We start from the raw sequence: 18696 nt of genomic DNA, 5'->3' as shown, positions 1-18696 counted from the left end.
TTCTGCATGTTCTATGGTAAACATATGATGATAGTATTACACCGCACCTATATGGGCGGGCAGTTATATACACCACTATAGTGGGCAGCTTATACCCCGGACGCGGGAGGCCCGGACGCGGGCTTATACACCGTTCCTATTTGGACGGGCAGTTTATACACTTTGCATATATTGTACGAGGATGAGTAAGAGTAAGGCAGTTTGGCTTATTCTCTTTATACTTGACAGCTTGGTTATGACGTTTCGTATTGATGTCTTTCTTTTCATTATTGTCTTATTTCACTGTTCATGCCTCTCATACTCAGTACAATATTCGTACTGACGTCCGTTTTCTTTGGACGCTGTGCTCATGCCCACAGGTAGACAGAGAGGTGACCCCGATCCAGATTCATAGTAGCTGCCAGCTGACTGAGAGCACTCCATCATTCGGAGGTGCTTATGCTTATTCTTTTGGTATATATGTATATATATATATTTTGCGTATGACGGAGCCTTGTTCCGTCTATATGTACGGTATCTCAGTAAAGGCTCGTAGATACGCAGTGTGGGGGTAGATGGTCTCACTACATGACTATGGCATATTTGTGCACGTTATTTTGTTAGCCTTTAGAGGCCTATGTACATGTGTAAGTTAGTCACATATTTTTGTATGCATCAACTTATATTGTATTTGGTTATTATACGACTAGGTTCTACTAAACGGTAAAGAAAGGTAGAATGACTCCGACGAGTGAGGAAGTAAGGGGTGCTCGGTGGTCAGCCCTGGGTACCCGTCGCGACCCCTAGTCGGGTCGTGACATGAACGATAGAGAGTTGAAGAGATACAAGGTATGTAAGGCTCGTCCTTTCCTTTCTAAGGCATGATCCCGATGGCATGAATCGCCTTATCTCTCCATGACCTTCTTACATCCCATGAACTATGAGTCTATGTTATATAGAGCCTCTTATGAGATAAAAAGAATAAGAGATATATTATGAATACGATAAAGGTAATGATGATCCAAAATCTAGAGATTCTAAAGCTTATGATACAATACTCTCCCGATATTCATGCTATGAATACGATATGACATTTTACGAGGCTAATGACCATCATACTATTCCTTGATGTTCATTGTTGCTAAACCCACCTTATGATGTTAATTCCTTCAAGGTGAGGTATGATGATCATGAATACCCCATATGGAAATTGGGGGGGGGGGGTTCTCGACCTTACGTCACCCCGATATAGTTTTAGATTATCTTCGAGTTCGAATGTATGTTTTATGAGATATGTACGATGATGAGGTTACACCGTACCTAGATGGCCGGACATGTCACCGCTAACGCGGGCTGCTACGATCCCACCCTGACTAGATGGCCGGACATGTCACCGCTAATGTGGGCTGCTTATGACACCACCGCGCCTGGAAGGCCGGACATGACCACCACTAGTGGGCGGCGTATGATGGTTACCCGGATGCAGGTTAATGACGAGGGTATATCTTTTTTGGTAGCCGCACAGGCTTATGTATATCTATGTATAGCCTTTGGGTATTTATATATGTATGTGTTCAGGTTGAGTATGATGACTAGAAATATGAACGGTTCTCGGTAGTTAACCTCGGGTACCCATCACGACCCCTAGTCGAGTCATGACAAAAGTGGTATCAGAGTTGTTCAGTCCTAGGAAGTGTCTACGAGCTGTGTCTAGCAAAGTCTTGTTTATGGTGTGTAGCGCGCCACACTTATAACGAGAGGCTGCGGGGCATTTAGGAAAAATGACTATTCTTTTTCCTATGAGATCGTGCAATAGAGCCATGTTATAAGATTTTCCTCCTCCCTAATTGTGTGGTATGATTTCAACTATGCCGGTAAAGAGAAAAGCCAACGCCGCCCAGAAGGGCAAGGCTACGACAGAAAGGCGGGTAGAAAAGGAGCCGCCAACTAATGTAGAGGAAGGCGAATCACATAATAAGGCTCCATCAAACACCTCTCATACTCCGCCTATGGTAGAACAACAAGAGGGGGCTTCAGCTCTAGACCCTATGCCTCCGGTTCCTCCACCGGCTGCTTCGGGTCAACAAATGACTGAGGCTATTCATCTATTGACACAGTTAGTTATCGCTCAGGAATAGCGGCAGAGTACAGGTCTAAGTGACAGACCAGTTAGTACTAGAGCCCGTGATTTCAAGATTTTAAATCCTGCGGACTTTTTCGAGTCAAAGCCGGATGAAGACCCGCAAGGTTTTATTGATGAAATGTTGAGGACATTAAAAATTATTCATGCCTCCGAGACTGAATCAGTGGAGTTAGCATTTTATAGACTCCGGGATGTGGCGGTATTATGGTATAATAATTGGATAGCCTCAAGGAAAGAGAATGCGCCTCTTCTAGTTTGGCAAGAATTTGTAGATGCCTTCATCCGCCACTATTTGCTACCCGAGGTTCGTCGGGCTAGTGTTACACCTTGGAAAATTTTCCATTGATGCACAGTGGATAGACTAACGAAGAGCACGAAGTATATGGTATTTCAATAAGTAAGGAATGACATTTGATGACCCTAATTAAGATTTCAAAGACATTAGAGGCATGGGAGAAAGTTTGCCAAGAGAAGGCAAGGCATACGATATGTATCGGAAAGGATTTGCGAGTAACAAGTTAATGATGATTTAATGATGCTTTGGAGAAGAGTTATAACGTCCCTTATATCATTAATGAGGTGATCAACAAGTGTCAAGAAGGTTCCATAAGGATTGGAGATAAAACGAGTCGATGAGAATGAGTTCGGAAGGACCGGGCATTATACGGCCCAACATACTGGTCGTACAAATTATACTAACCATATGTTTGGCCGTTTAATCAGCCCAGATTAGCACCCCTCACTGGACCAAAAGTACGACTAAAAATACGGTCAGTATAATTTATACGGTCCGTATGTTGGTCCGTGAAATCCAAGTGGGACAGATTTTGTATTATTAATAAGGGGTCCCAGTTTATTTCATTTCATTTCCCCTTCACTCCCCTTCTCCCTAGAAAATTTCTCTACACTTCTCCCACAAGAATTCAAGGGATATTAGTGAACAAATTCATCAAACCAAGAGAATCAAATGTAAGAAACCTATTAAAGTTCATCCAAGTGAAGGTGAAACTAGGGTTTTGCTCAAGTGATGTGTTTCCACCCAAGGTTCATTCCTAAACCATCTAAGGTATGTTTTATGGTATTTCCATGTTGTTTAAGGTATTGAGAAGTTGAAACACTTGGATTGTAGAAGGATATAGAAAATGGGTCATGAATGTGGGAATAGTGTCATTTTTGAGTAATAGCTTGGATTGAGTCATGATTCTTGATGTGTTGTGATTATGGTTCTGTTAAAAATGACGTTAAGAACATGGGATAGACATTGTATATGAATGAATGTAATCGTGTGCTATGACCATGGATATGGATGACTGGAAGTGAATTGAGAAGTAAGGATAATGTATGTGAATGAAGAGAATTGTTAAGATATTGTGAATGTTATTATTGATGTTTGGGAGTTGATATATGATATGGAGGAAGTCGTATAAATAAAGGAGATGCTGTCCAATTTTCCATAGCTTTAGTCATGTATGCTAAGCTATCGATTTTCTAATGATAGTATAACTCTAATGAAGGTAGAAACGTGATCATTGAAGGAGAACGTGCAAGTGATAGAATAGTTGAACGGAAAGGTATGTAAGGCTAATCCTTCTTTCATAAGGCATCGTTCTTTGGCCAAATATCTAATCTTATATGAGCCTATGATGTCCTCCAAATGATGCTATCTTCAAAAGCTACTAAGCTCATCATTCTCGATATGTTACGATTGTACTAAATTCCTTATATGATGAGTAATCCTCTAAGGATAGATGTAATGAATGACGATAGTAATGATGCTAAAGATGTTCATGAGCTTTTATGTATATGTCTCTATGTATGACTATTATGAAACCCCGAGCTTATATGGTCGGGTAGAATATATATATATTGCGCGTGCACCACTGCAGTTGGGTACGGATAACCTAAGCCTTGGTAGGGCCAGGTATGTATACTCACCAATCCTTGCCATGGCCGGGTATGCGAAACACCAGCCCTTCATGGTCAGGTATGCTATCTACATGATATGGATATGTATACTATATAAATATGAGTATAAGTACGTATATGCTATGAATATGAAAATGGATACGAATGTAAATGAGTACGAATATGAATACGGATACGGATATGGATGTATATACACAATCACACATTAGAAATGGAAAGTCCCTATGAAAAGCAAGTAAGTGTTTATGACGATGATACTACTATCTCCTATCCTATGATATTTCTTATGTTGTCTATTATGCTTTCATAATGATGTTGATCGTGCTCTACATACTCAGTACATTCTTCGTACTGACGTCCTTTTGTTTGTGGACACTGCGTCATGCCCGCAAGTGGCTAGGGAGACAGGCTTGATCCATAGCATTATTACTCAGGGACTACATAGCGGAGCTCCATTTCATTCGGAGCTACAGCTTTTGGTATTTATTATTTTGTGTGCATATTTATGGGCATAGCGGGGTCCTGTCTCGCCTATGTGATATGACATACTCTCCTTAGAGGCTCGTAGACATGTGTATATAGGTAGATGTGTTTGGCCTTGTCGACCAATATTTTGGATATCATTTTGTTAGCCTCGTCGGCTTATGTACAGTGTTGTCGGCATAGTTGTGATGATGATATAAATGTATTGTTGCCCAATCGAAATAGTATGAATGAGGAATAAAAGTATGATTTAGCTATGTGACTCACCTAGATGTAAATGTGACAGTATGATAAGACGTGCCCGGGTGGGTTAGTACCGGGTGCCCGTCGCGGCCCTCCGGTCGGGTCGTGAGTAGAGTGGTATCAAAGCAGTTTTGTCCTAGGGTGTGTCTACGAGCCGTGTTCAGTAGAGTCTTGGTTATGGGTGTGTTGCGCGCCACACTTATAAACAAAAGGTGGCGGGCATTTTATGAATGAATGAACTTCTTTCTTCATAAGATCGTGCGATAGAGCTATGATATATGAACTTCCTTCTCCTTAACCGTATGTTATGTATTTCATAAATGCCTGTAAAGAAAAAGGTTACGACAACCCAAAAGGGCAAGACAGTGGCAGAATAGCGGGCTAAAAGAGCACCGCCAACGGTTGTAGAGGAAAGTGAGTCCTAGAATGCTGCTCAATCTCAGTCCTCCCATTCAGTGCCTATTTCTGAGGAGCGTGAGGGAGCCTCAGGCCCAGCTCCAGCTCTAGCACCGTCGGTTGCTCCACTGGATGCTTCAGGCCAAGATGTAAAAGAGGCCATTCATTTGCTTACTCAATTGGTTGCTGCCCAGACTCAGCGGCAAAGTACAGGGCAAGGTGATAGGGATGTTAGTGCAAGGGCCCGTGATTTTATTAGCTTGAACCCTCCGGAATTCTTTGGATCAAAGCCGGATGAGGACCCTCAGAATTTTATTGATGGAATGTTGAGGACGCTTTGGTTGATACATGCTTCGGACACCGAATCAGTGGAGTTAGCATCCTACAGATTGAGGGATGTTGCGGTTCATTGGTACACGGTTTGGATGGCTTCACGGGGAGCCAATGTGCCTCCCCGGTATGGCAAGAATTTGTAGATGCTTTCCTCCGACATTACCTGCCTCCAAATGTTCGGCTAGCTAGAGCCGATAAGTTCTTGAATTTGAGGCAAGGAAGCATGAGTGCTTTAGAGTATAGTCTCCGCTTCAATTCACTGGCTAGGTATGCTTCGGCCATGGTAGCTGATATGGGTGACCGAGTGCACCGATTTGTGAAAGGCCTAGGGCCACATTTGATGGATAGGTGCTTGACTGCATCCCTTCGGGAGAATATGGATATTTCGCGCATTCAAGCCCATGCTGAAAATTTAGAAGAAAGCCTACAACAACAAAGAAGTGAGCGTGAGCATGATAGAGGGTATAACAAGAGGGCTAGATCTTCGGGGTCCGATGAGTGAGTATAGAGGCGGGCACAAACAGCAGTTTTCGAGGCATTCAGGCCATTCTATGACTAGTTCGCCTCCACGATTTTTAGGCCAGAGATTTGATGGCTCCCGCAGAGTTGAAAAAGTTGAAGGAGCAATCGAAAGACTTGCTTGAGAAAGGCATTATTAGGCCTAGTTCATCCCTGTGGGCAGCACTCGTATTGTTTGTCTGAAAGAAAGATGGCTCCTTGCGAATGTGCATTGACTATCGACAACTGAATTAGGTGACGATTAAGAATAAATATCCTCTTCCGAGGATTGATGACTTATTTGACCAATTACAAGGCGTCAAATTGTTTTCGAAGATAAATTTGAGATCCGTATCATCAAGTGAGAGTTAGGGAGAAAGATATCCCTAAGACAGCCTTTAGAACAAGATACGGCCAATTTGTGTTCCGCGTGATGTCATTTGGACTAACTAATACACCGGCAGTATTTATGGATTTGATGAACAATATGTTGAGGCCCTTCCTAGATTTATTTGTGATTGTATTCATCGATGATATCTTGGTGTATTCTAGATCCGAGGAAGAACATGCAGATCATTTGCGTACTGTCCTTAGAGTTGTTCAAACTCGAGAGTTGTTTGCAAAATTTTCTAAGTGTGAGTTTTGGTTGAACTCAGTGACATTTTTGGGGCTCATCATTTCAGCCAATGGTATTTGGCTTGATAGCCAAAAGATTGAGGCCGTGAAGACTTGGCCAAGGCCCACAACTCCTATGGAGGTTCGTAGCTTTCTGGGCTTAGCAGGTTATTACTTGAGATTTGTAGAAGGCTTTCTTCTATTTCTGCACCACTCACAAAGCTGATCCAGAAATCAACAAAGTTTCAATGGACAGATGCTTGTGAACGTAGTTTCCAAGAGCTAAAAGATAGATTGACTTCTGCCTCAGTCCTGGCACTTCCATAGGGATTGGAAGGTTATGTTGTTTATTGCGATGATTCAGGCATTGGGCTAAGCTGTGTGTTGATGCAACATGGTAAGGTGATTGCGTATGCTTCAAGGCAATTACGAAAACATGAGAAAAATTATCCAACCCATTACCTTAAATTGGCTGCAGTGATTCATGCATTAATGATGTGGAGACATTACTTGTATGGTGTTCATGTGGATATTTACACAGATCGTAAGAGTCTTCAGTATGTCTTCAAGTAGAAAGAGTTGAATTTGCGGCAACGACGATGGTTGGAATTGCTAAAAGATTGTGATGTCGATATTCTGTATCATCCCGAAAAGGCAAATGTTGTGGCTGATTGTTACACCTCGAAAAATTTTTCGTTCATGCACAGTGAATAGACCGATGAAGGGTACAACGTATGCGATGTTTTGATAAGTAAGAAATAGCATTTGATGATTCTAAATGAGATTTCAAAGACATTCAAAGTAAGAGAAGAAAGTTGCCAAGAGGAGGCAAGACATACGAGATGTATCGGAAAGGATTTATGAGTAACGAGTTAATGATGATTTAATGATGCTTTAGAGAAGAGTTATAACTTCCCTTAGATTGTTAATGAAGTGATAAACAAGTTTTAAGAAGGTTCCATAAGGATTGGGGATCAAACGAGTCGACGAGAACGAAATTGGATCAGCTGGGCATTATACGACCCAACATACTGGCCGTATAAATTATACTGGCCGTATGTTAGGCCATATATTTATCCAAGATGGGCAACCCTCACTGGACCAAACATATGGCTAGACATACGGCCCGTATAAAAGATACGGACAGTATGTTGGTCCGTATATCTGTGACGGGTCAGATTTGTGCGTATTAATAAGGGAGCCAAGTTCATTTCATTTCATTTTCCCTTCTCACCCCTTGTCTCTAAAACATCTCTCTACACTTCTCCCACAAGAATTCAAGGGATAATTGTGATCAACTACATCAAACAAAGGAAATCAAGTGTAAGAAACTTATTAAAGTTCATCCAAGACGAGGAATCCAAGTGAAGGTGAAACTAGGGTTTTGCTCAAGTGAAGTATTTGCACTCAAGGTTCATTCCCACGCCATCTAAGGTAAGTTTTATGGTATTTACATGTTGTTTAAGGTATTAAAAAGTTGAGAAACTTGGATTGTAAAAGAATATAGAAAATGGGTCATGAATGTGGGAATAGTGTCACTTTTGAGTAATAACTTGAATTGAGTCATGATTCTTGATGTGTTGTGATATGGTTATGCTATAAATGATATAAATGACATGGGATAAATTGAAGTGGAATTTTGAAATGAGGGTAATGTAGATGAATGACGATTGATGTTATGATATTGTGAACGTTATTATAAATGTTTAGGAGTTGATATACGATATGGGAAAGGTTGTATAAACAAAGGAAATGCTGCCCAATTTTCTTTAGATTTAGTAAGCATGTTCATGTAATCGATTAGCTAATGTGAATGCGAATTCTCTTGAAGGTAGAAACGTGAGCATTGAAGGAGGACAATCAAGTGATGGAATTGTTAAACGAAAGTGGTATGTAAGGATAGTCCCTTCTGATAACAACGAGGTTAGGGAGATCCCAAATTTATAATTAAAATATAAGAAGTGCGGAAGCAAATATAGAAAAGAATCTAAAAACTAGAAAATAAAAGATAAGGGAAATTCAAAGGAACAATCCACGAATTTCCAAGAACGTTAGTTCTAAAGTCTTGACAAGATCCAAGTAACAACGTATAGATTTATAGGAAGAAATCTAACGCCTTTACTTGAGATAACAAATCAAAAACAGTAGATTAGGATCCTGACCGCTTTGTGAGTAACTTAAGACAACAATTAGTATTTAGAACTAACCGCCTTCGAAAGAATACCAAAAAGAAATCAAAGATATCAAGGAAGAAATTATCTTACTACCTTGAATTAGGAACTAGTTAAGTTGAAAGATAAATCCTAAAGTAATGCCACAAAGGTTCAAAAGAACTCTCAATATAATATATTCTTCAAAATCTCATTTACAATGAATGACAATCACCCCTTTATATAGTTGTAAAGAAGGAGCTAGTCAAAATAAAAATAAATGGGAATTATCTTCCCTAGAAGCATAGATGACTTCCCACACTTGGACCAAGGCAGTCAACATAGATTAAAACAACCTAGAAGACTACCCACAGTTGGACCAATGCAAGTCAACATAGATAAAAACAACAATTAAATATTTATTCTAGAAACTAATATTCGGGCTAATTTTGGGCTGCTGGAAACTTCTTCTTTTGGGGCTGATTTGGGCCTCATTCCATCTCACTTTGGACTTTAATTTGGGCCTCCAAATAAGTGTAAGACTTCAGGAAAAAATCAGAATTGGGCTGGAGCTCTTCTTCCATCACAAGACACTTTTGAATTGTTGATTGCAGCCCATTAAGCTTGTCTTGCAATTTCCTCGTCTGAGATCTTGTCATGGGTCTTCTTGGAACTTCCAAATCTTCATCCACGTCCTTCAATAATTCTGAGCTACCATGGATGCTATCATTCCCCTCTTCTTGAGATGTATTCTTCCTCGAATTTAAACCTGCATCAAATAAGGAAAGATCAGAAACATTGAAATTAGCACTAACTTGATACTCACTAGGAAGATCAAGTTTGTAAGAATTGTCTCCAATCCTTTCAAGGACTTCAAATGGACCATCTCCTCTTGGGTCTAGTTTGGATCTTCTTTTGGTAGGAAACCTTTCCTTCCTGAAATGCACCCATACTTGATCCCCCGGCTTAAAAATAACAGATTTTCGCCCCTATTTCTCCTTAAGGCCGTCTGCTCATTCTTCCGCTCAATTGCAAGCTTTGTTTGTTCATGAATCTTCTTCATCATTTCAGCCTTCTTCCTACCATCAAGATTAACAATATTATCAGTAGGAAAAGGTAGTAAATCAATGGGGGGGTGAGGGGATTAAAGCCATAAACAACTTCAAAAGGAGACTTACCTGTAGAAGAATGGACTGTTCTATTATAGGCAAACTCTACCATGGCCAAATGTTCTTCCGAAAATGTCAATTTTCCTTTTAGAACAACCCTCAACATATTCCCTAAAGTCCTATTAACTACTTCTGTTTGCCCGTCAGTTTGAGGGTGACAAGACGTAGAAAATAGTAGTTTAGTTCCCAACTTTCCCCAAAGAACCCTCCAAAAGTGACTTAAAAACTTAGCATCCCTATCACTAATAATAGTTTTAGGTATACCATGTAATTTAACCACTTCTTTTACAAACAAATCAGCCACATGTGATGCATCATTAGTCTTCAAACATGGAATAAACCGAGCCATTTTTGAAAATCTATCTACCACTACAAATATACTGTCCTTACCATGCTTAGATCTAGGCAAACCTAACACAAAATCCATTGAAATATCAAGCCAAGGGGAAGTGGGAACAGGTAAAGGGGTATAAAGACCATGTGGTAACACTTTCGATTTGGCTTGTTTACATTCAAGACATTGAGAGCACACTTTCTCAACATCCTTTCGCATGCCTGGCCAAAAGAAATGTTCAACAAGTATATCCAAAGTTTTGGGCACTCCGAAGTGTCCCATGAGTCCACCACAATGTGCTTCCCTAACAAACAATTCACACAAAGAGCAATTAGGGATACAAAATTTATTTTCCTTAAAAAGAAATCCATCTTGAAGATTAAACCGGTCATAAGGACCCAACTTACATTCTGCAAAAACCTTGCCAAAATCAGAATCATTAGCATAAAGGCCCTTGATTTGATCAAAACCCATCAGCTTAGAAGTAAGAGTAGAGACTAAGACATACCTTCTTGACAGTGCATCAACAACCACATTCTCCTTTCCTTGCTTGTAAGCAATCACATATGGAAAAGTTTCATTAAATTCAACCCATTTTGCATGCCTACGATTAAGCTTACCTTGGCTCTTCAAATATCTCAATGATTCATGATCAGTCTTAACCACAAACTCTCTAGGCCACAAATAATGCTGCCAAGTAGCTAAATCCTTTACCAAAGCATAGAGCTCTTTGTCATAAGTTGAGTAGTTCAATGTAGCTCCACTCAACTTTTCACTAAAGTATGCAATAGGCTTGGACTCCTGCATTAAAACAGCACCTTTTCTTTTTTTTCCAGAAGCATCACATTCAACCTCAAAAGACTTAGAAAAATTAGGTAATTGCAAAAGAGGAGCAGGACATAATTTTTCTTTCAACAAGTTAAAAGCATCATCTTGGTCTTTCCCCCATGTAAAACCCTTATCTTTCTTGATAACTTCAGTTAGAGAAGCAGCAATGGTGCTAAAATCTCTAACAAATCTCCTATAAAAACTAGCAAGCCCATGAAAACTTCTAACCTCAGTTACACTCTTAGGTTTAGGTCACTTTCTGATTGCCTTGATTTTCTCTTCATCAACCTCAACTCCTTTAGAACTGACCACAAAACCCAAGAATACCACACGATCCACACAAAAGGCACACTTTTTGAGATTAGCAAACAATTGTTGTTTTCTAAGAACTACAAAAACTTGTTTTAGGTGTTCTACATGCTCATCTAGAGTTTTAGAAAAGATCAAGATATCATCAAAATAAACCACCACAAACTTTCCATGAAAATCCTTAAAAACATGATTCATCAATCTCATGAACGTGCTGGGTGCATTAGTCAAGCCAAAAGGCATAACTAACCACTCAAAAAGCCCATATTTAGTCTTAAAAGCAGTTTTCCATTCATCTCCAGGATTCATTCAAATCTGATGGTAACCACTTTTTAGATCAATTTTAGAAAAGATTTTGGACCCATGCAATTGATCCAACATGTCATCAAGACGAGGAATAGGATGACGATACTTTACCGTAATCTTGTTGATAGCTCGACAATCCACGCACATCCTCCAAGATCCATCTTTTTTGGGCACCAATAGAACAGGAACTGAGCAAGGAATCAGGCTCTCTCGCATAAACCCCTTTTTAAGCAACTCTTCAACCTGCCTTTGCAACTCCTTTGTCTCTTCAGGATTACTCCTATAAGCAGGCCTATTTGGAATCTGTGCACCAGGCACAAAGTCAATTTGGTGTCCAATTCCCCGCAAAGGTGGAAGACCTTTAGCAATATCTTCAGGAAAGATATTATCAAAGTCCTGCAAAAGAGAAAAAACACTACTTGGCAAAGAAGAAGTTAGTAGCTCAGAATTAATCAAGACTTCTTTGTAAGTAAGTAGTATTATAGACAGTCCCTCTTTTCTTGCATTCAAACACTCTTTGGCTTTTATATAGAGACTCTCTTTTTTCTTTCCCTTAGCCTCTTTCCTCCCACCAAAACTTTCTTTTTTTTCACTCAAACCCTCTTTTACCTCTTTGCTTAAGTTGCTGCCCTCTTTCTCTCTCTCTTGGCCATCTTTCATTTCTTTTTCCTCAAGCTCACCTTTTTTCTATCCCCTTTGTTTTCCCATTGATTCCCTCAATTTCTTTTGATCTTCAAACACCTGAGAAGGTGTTAAAGGTGCAAGAGTATACTTCTTGCCATTAAGATCAAGTGAATATCTGTTCTTCCTTCCATCATGAAAAGTATTCCTATCGAACTGCCATGGACGACCAAGCAAGATATGACAAGCTTGCATAGGAATGACATCACAAAGAGTATCATCCTCATACCTGCTAACATTGAATGAAATCATGCATTGTTTGTTGACTTTCAATTCACCACTATCATTCAACCATTGGAGTCTATAGGGCTTAGGGTGTTTCATGCATGCAAGCCCTAACGTATCTACCAAGTGTGAACTCACTACATTAGCACAACTACCACTGTCAATAATCATAGAACAAGTTCTCCCCCTTATCCCACACCTAGTATGGAATATATTTTCCCTTTGTTCTTCATTATTGACTCCCAAATTGATAGCCATAATCCTCCTAACTACTGCAACCAAACTATCATTAAAAGGAAGTTGTACATCATCTTCACTCACACCTCCCTCTTCTTCCTTATTCTCACTTTTTTTACTCTCATTTTCTCCATCAAGAATCTTCCTAGCTACCCCCAACAAAACCACTATTAGGAAACTCTACGTCATCTTCACTCACACCTCCCTCTTCTTCCTCTACCTCACTTTTTTCACTCTCATACTCTCCATCTTCTTTCATGAGAATATTTCTTCTATTTGGACATTCATGCATCATATGCCCTCTTCCATGACATTTGTAACATTGAATAGAACTAGAAGGTTTTGGTGATTTAGGATTAAACGTTTTACCTCCCTCTTTGTCATCTACTTTGGCCTTCCCTTTGCCTTCTTGAGGCCTAGAAGTCACATCTTGTTTCGGCCATGGCTTCTTTGAATTGGTGTTTGGCCGACTCCTTCACGAGCTAGCTTGCTGCTTTCTTTTAATTTTCTTTTCTAGTTTTACAGCCATATCCACTAACTCATCTAAAGTTACATATTGTTGTATCTCTACTACATCAGCTATTTCTTTATTTAAACCATTAAGAGGCCCTAGTGGCTTCTTCATCTTCCATACAATTAGCTTGGATCATAGCCATATCCATAGCTTTGAAGTATTCATCAACAGTCATGGTTCCCTGCTCCAATCTTCGAAGACTCATTTGTAGGTCTCTTTGAAAGTGGGAAGGCACGAACCTCTTCTTCATGACTCTCTTCATCTCAAACCAAGTAGCAATGGGTGGTTCTCCATCTTGTTGTCTATCCCTTGTAAGCTTTTTCCACCAAATAGAAGCATAGTCAGAAAATTCAACAACGGCAAGCTTTACCTTCTTAGCTTCAGAATAGTTGTGACAATAAAAAATGGCTTCAACTTTCCTCTCCCAATCAAGGTACAAGTCTGGATCTCTTGTCCCCTTGAAAGTTCGCATCTTCATCTTTATGCTATTAATGTTATCATCTTCCACTCTTCCTCGTTGTCCCCTCCTATCTCTCCCTACCCTATCTAGATTTACATCAAGATCATCAACAAAATTATCTATAGGGTTTTCTTGATTTACAATGGGGGCATAGGGCATATATCTTCTATTTTGAGGCCTAGGATTATTTTGTGGTTGTACAACATGTTGATCTCCCCTCCTAAGTTCAGCTATTGTCTCATTTTGTTCAGCAATGACATCCTTGATCTCTTGAAATTGCAAAGTCCATCTTTCGAATTGTTGGTGCATAGCTTGTAGAGTGAAGTCATTTCTTCCTCGGATTTCAGCTTCTTGACGAGCCCTCCTTTCATCATCACTACCACCTGTATTGGTCATCTCAAAAACTATTTATCACTCAAACTTTGGCTTTTTGTTTTTCCCTCAATTGTTCTCACTCACTCTTGCCTTTTTTTGCTCAAAAAACCTTTGGGAAAACACTTTATGGATTTATAATTAAACCCACTAGAATCAAGCCCTTAGTAGTAAAACAAAGAATTTTTGGGCACTAAAGAAATTGAAGAACCAATCCTAGAAAGAATTAGAATTTAGTTGAAACAAGACTCGAACAAAAAGGACTTTTGTTTTTAACAAGATAAAAGGAGTAAGAAAAAAATTGATTGCTTCTTAGCTTTAAAGATCTAGGATCCCCTCTTCTTGTTTTCTATCCTAATCTTTAGAAAACAAATAAATGGAAGAAATTTCTTGAAGAGCAAACACTAAACTTTTTTTTTCTTTTTTTTTCGTCACTGTTCACTGCTACAGCATTTTTTAAAATTTTTTTTTTGCTCTTTTTTTTTTCAAGAAATCCCCAAGATTATCAAGAACGGAATCTTGATAGAACCGCTCTGATACCACTTGATAACAACGAGGTTAGGGAGATCCCAAATTTATATTTAAAATATAAGAAGTGCGGAAGCAACTATAGAAAAGAATCTAAAAACTAGAAAATAAAAGATATGGGAAATTCGAAGGAACATTCCACGAATTTCAAAGAACGTTAGTTCTAAAGTCTTGACAAGATCCAAGTAACAACGTATAGATTTATAGGAAGAAATCTAACGCCTTTACTTGAGATAACAAATCAAAAACAGTAGACTAGGATCCTGACCGCTTTGTGAGTAACTTAAGACAACAATTAGTATTTAGAACTAACCGCCTTCGAAAGAATACCAAAAAGAAATCAAAGATATCAAGGAAGAAATCATCTTACTACCTTGAACTAGGAACTAGTTAGGTTGAAAGATAAATCCTAAAGTAATGCCACAAAGGTTCAAAAGAACTCTCAATATAATATATTCTTCAAAATCTCATTTACAATGAATGACAATCACCCCTTTATATAGTTGTAAAGAAGGAGCTAGTCAAAATAGAAATAAATGGGAATTATCTTCCCTAGAAGCATAGATGACTTCCGACACCTGGACCAAGGCAGTCAACATCGATTAAAACAACCTAGAAGACTACCCACAGTTGGACCAATGCAAGTCAACATAGATAAAAACAACAATTAAATATTTATTCTAGAAACTAATATTTGGGCTAATTTTGGGCTGCTGGAAACTTCTTCTTTTGGGGCTGATTTGGGCCTCATTCCATCTCACTTTGGACTTTAATTTGGGCCTCCAAATAAGTGTAAGACTTCAGGAAAAAATCTGAATTGAGCTGGAGCTCTTCTTCCATCACAAGACACTTTTGAATTGTTGATTGCAGCCCATTAAGCTTGTCTTGATATTTCCTCATTTGAGATCTTGTCATGGGTCTTCTTGGAACTTCCAAATCTTCATCCACGTCCTTCAATAATTCTGAGCTACCATGGATGCTATCACCTTCTTTCTAAGGCATGACTCTTATGGTATGAATCCTCCCATCTCTCCATGATTTTCTGACAATACCAAAAAGATATAAAGAGAACATGATAAAGAAAAGAGATACGTTACGAACATGATAATACCGATGATGAATCTAAGTCTAGAAGTCATAAAGCCCATGATATGATATTCCTTCGAAGCTAATGATCCCTATATGATTCCTATAATATTATTTCCTTACCTCTCCATGACTTTCCTACCTTCCGGAAAACTAAGAGCCTATGTTCATGAATAGCAATATGGGATAAGATAAGAGGTATGTTACGAATGCGATAATGATGATGATGAGTCTAAGTCTAAAGATTCTAAGGCCTATAATATTATGGTTCTACAAGGCTAATGATCCATATTATGATCCATTGATGTTGTTCATTGAATACACTCGCCTTATATATGTTAATTCCTTCAAGGTGAGGCAGAATGCTTATAAATGCTCCATAATGGAATCGGGGGTTCTCGACCTTATGTCACCCCGACATTGTTATAGATTGTCTATAAGCTCTAATGCATGTCCTACGACCAATGTTCCGAAAAGTTACGAGTCTATGTTCATAGAGGACGTCATATGAGATAAAGGTAAGAGATATGCTATAGAAATGATAATGGTAATGATGAGCCTAAGTCCAGAGATTATAAAGTCTATCATACGATATTTATACGAAGTTCATGTTATGGATATGATATGGTTTTCATAGATTGTTTGTAAATTCAAATGTATGCTCTATGAAAAGTTATGAGATATATGTGATGATAATAATGACGATGTTGATAGTGATGATGATAATGATGACGATGATAATAGTGATGACACTAAAGATATTTATGGGCTTTTATGTATATATGTGCCTATGTATGGCTATTATGAAACCTCGAGCTCATATGGCCAAGTAGAATGTATATATATATATATATATATTTATGTAACGCACGCACACCTCTGCAGTTGGGTATGAATAACCCTGAAGCCTTGGTAGGGCCAGGTACGGGTAACCCTGAAGCCTTGGTAGGGCCAGGTATGTGTAACCCTGAAGCTTTGGTAGGGCCTGGTATGTGTAACCCTGAAGCCTTGGTAGGGCCAGGCACGTATAAAACAAGGTTTTATTATAGTTGGGCACGTAAGACACCGACCCTATATGGTCGGGCACATACTACTATGATTATATATATGATATATGTATGAAAAGCTCAGAAAAATATGTATGTGATATTGTCGAGCCACTACGTGGCCGAATGCGAATAACCTTTAAAATGTGTGAGCAGATACGGTATTATGATATATGTATGATACGATGATATATGCACTATGATGGTACATGCACTATGGTTATATATGATATAGGCATGAAAGGTATCCTCTCTTAAAAGTCAAGCAAGTTATATCTTCATTATATATATTATTATGATTTCTCTGTGATATTCATTTCATTCATGCCTTACATACTCAGTACAATATTCGTACTGACGTCCGTTTTCTTTGGACGCTGTGTTCATGCCAACAGGTAGACAGGGAGTCGACCCAGATTTATAGAAGCCGTTAAGCAGACTTTTGAGAGCACTCCATTATTCCAGAGGTGCAATTGATTTACTATTTTATGTACATATATGTTTTGGGCACGACGGGGTCCTGTTCCATCCATATATCTAGTACTTTAGTAGAGGCTCGTAGATACGTATGTGTGGGTAGTATGGTCTCACGATGTTCATAAGTGTATATATGGATATAGGCATGTGTGTATTATTTTGATAGCCGAAGGGCTTATGTATATAAAAGTAATTATGTTTCCAAATGAAAAATGATTTTTCTATGATTTGAGTACAAATTTGATGAATGAACACTTAACGAGTATGATAAGTAGCAGAATGAGCAGTGCTCAGTGGTTAGCCCTGGGTACCCGTCATGGCCTCTAGTCGGGTCGTGACACTGATGCTCTTAGCTGTAGATCTATGGAAAGTTGTGATGTATGACCAGAGAAAAGAGAAATGGCTCGTGAGCTCCAGCAATTAGCTAGCGTAGGAGTTCGAGTAGTGGACTCAGGTAGCAGGGGAACTACCATTCAGAATTCAGCAGTCTTGTCGCTAGTAGTGGAAGTGAAAGAGTGACAATACGAAGATCCCATGCTAATGCATTACAGAGATACACTCCCTCAGAAGAAGAAGTCATCGTTTGAGATTGCAGGAGTCAGATTTCTCCAATGCCGAGGCAGATTATGTGTTCCTGATGTGGCAGGATTACGTCACCAAATATTGAGAGAAGCTCATTGCTCCCGTTATTCTGTCCACCCTGGGGCGACAAAAATGTACCATGATCTTAAATCTATATATTGGTGGAATGGGATGAAGAAGGATATAGTGGAATTTGTAGCTCAATGTCCCAACTGTCAACAAGTAAAAACCGAGCACCAAAAACCGATTGGATTGTTGCATGCTATAGAAATTCCAACTTGGAAATGGGAAGTAATTAACATGGACTTCATTATAGGCTTGCCCCGTTCTTGACGCAAGTATGACTCTATATGGGTGATTGTAGATAGGCTCACGAAGTCAGCTCATTTCTTACCAGTTAGAACTACATATATGACAGAAGATTATGCAAACCTTTTTGTTAAAGAGATAGTGCAACTCCATGGTGTTCCAGTATCGATTATCTCTGATAAAGGGACTCAGCTTACAGCTAATTTTTGGAAGTCCTTCCAAGAGAGTTTGGGGACTCGAGTGAGCCTTAGCACGGCATTTCACCCACTGACCGATGGACAAGCTGAACGTACTATTCAGACTCTTGAGGATATGTTACGGGCATGTATGTTGGATTTCGGATCACTTACCCCTTATTGATTTTTTTTATAATAATAGTTATCATTCTAGTATCCAAATGGCACCCTATGAGGCTTTATATGGGCGAAAGTGTAGATCCCCAATTGGGTGGTTTGAAGCAGGAGATA

The 18696-nt window shown here is 39.1% G+C and overlaps 1 pseudogene; it reads right to left on the bottom strand.

Moving 5' to 3' along the window:
• Positions 1-9529: 9529 nt before the first annotated feature.
• On the bottom strand, positions 9530-14225 carry LOC132612693 (uncharacterized; annotated as a pseudogene).
• Positions 14226-18696: the final 4471 nt, after the last annotated feature.

The sequence above is a fragment of the Lycium barbarum genome, chromosome 1 (genome assembly GCF_019175385.1).
Source record: "Lycium barbarum isolate Lr01 chromosome 1, ASM1917538v2, whole genome shotgun sequence".
Lineage (NCBI taxonomy): Eukaryota > Viridiplantae > Streptophyta > Magnoliopsida > Solanales > Solanaceae > Lycium > Lycium barbarum.
This window is presented reverse-complemented; position numbering and strand designations above follow the sequence as displayed.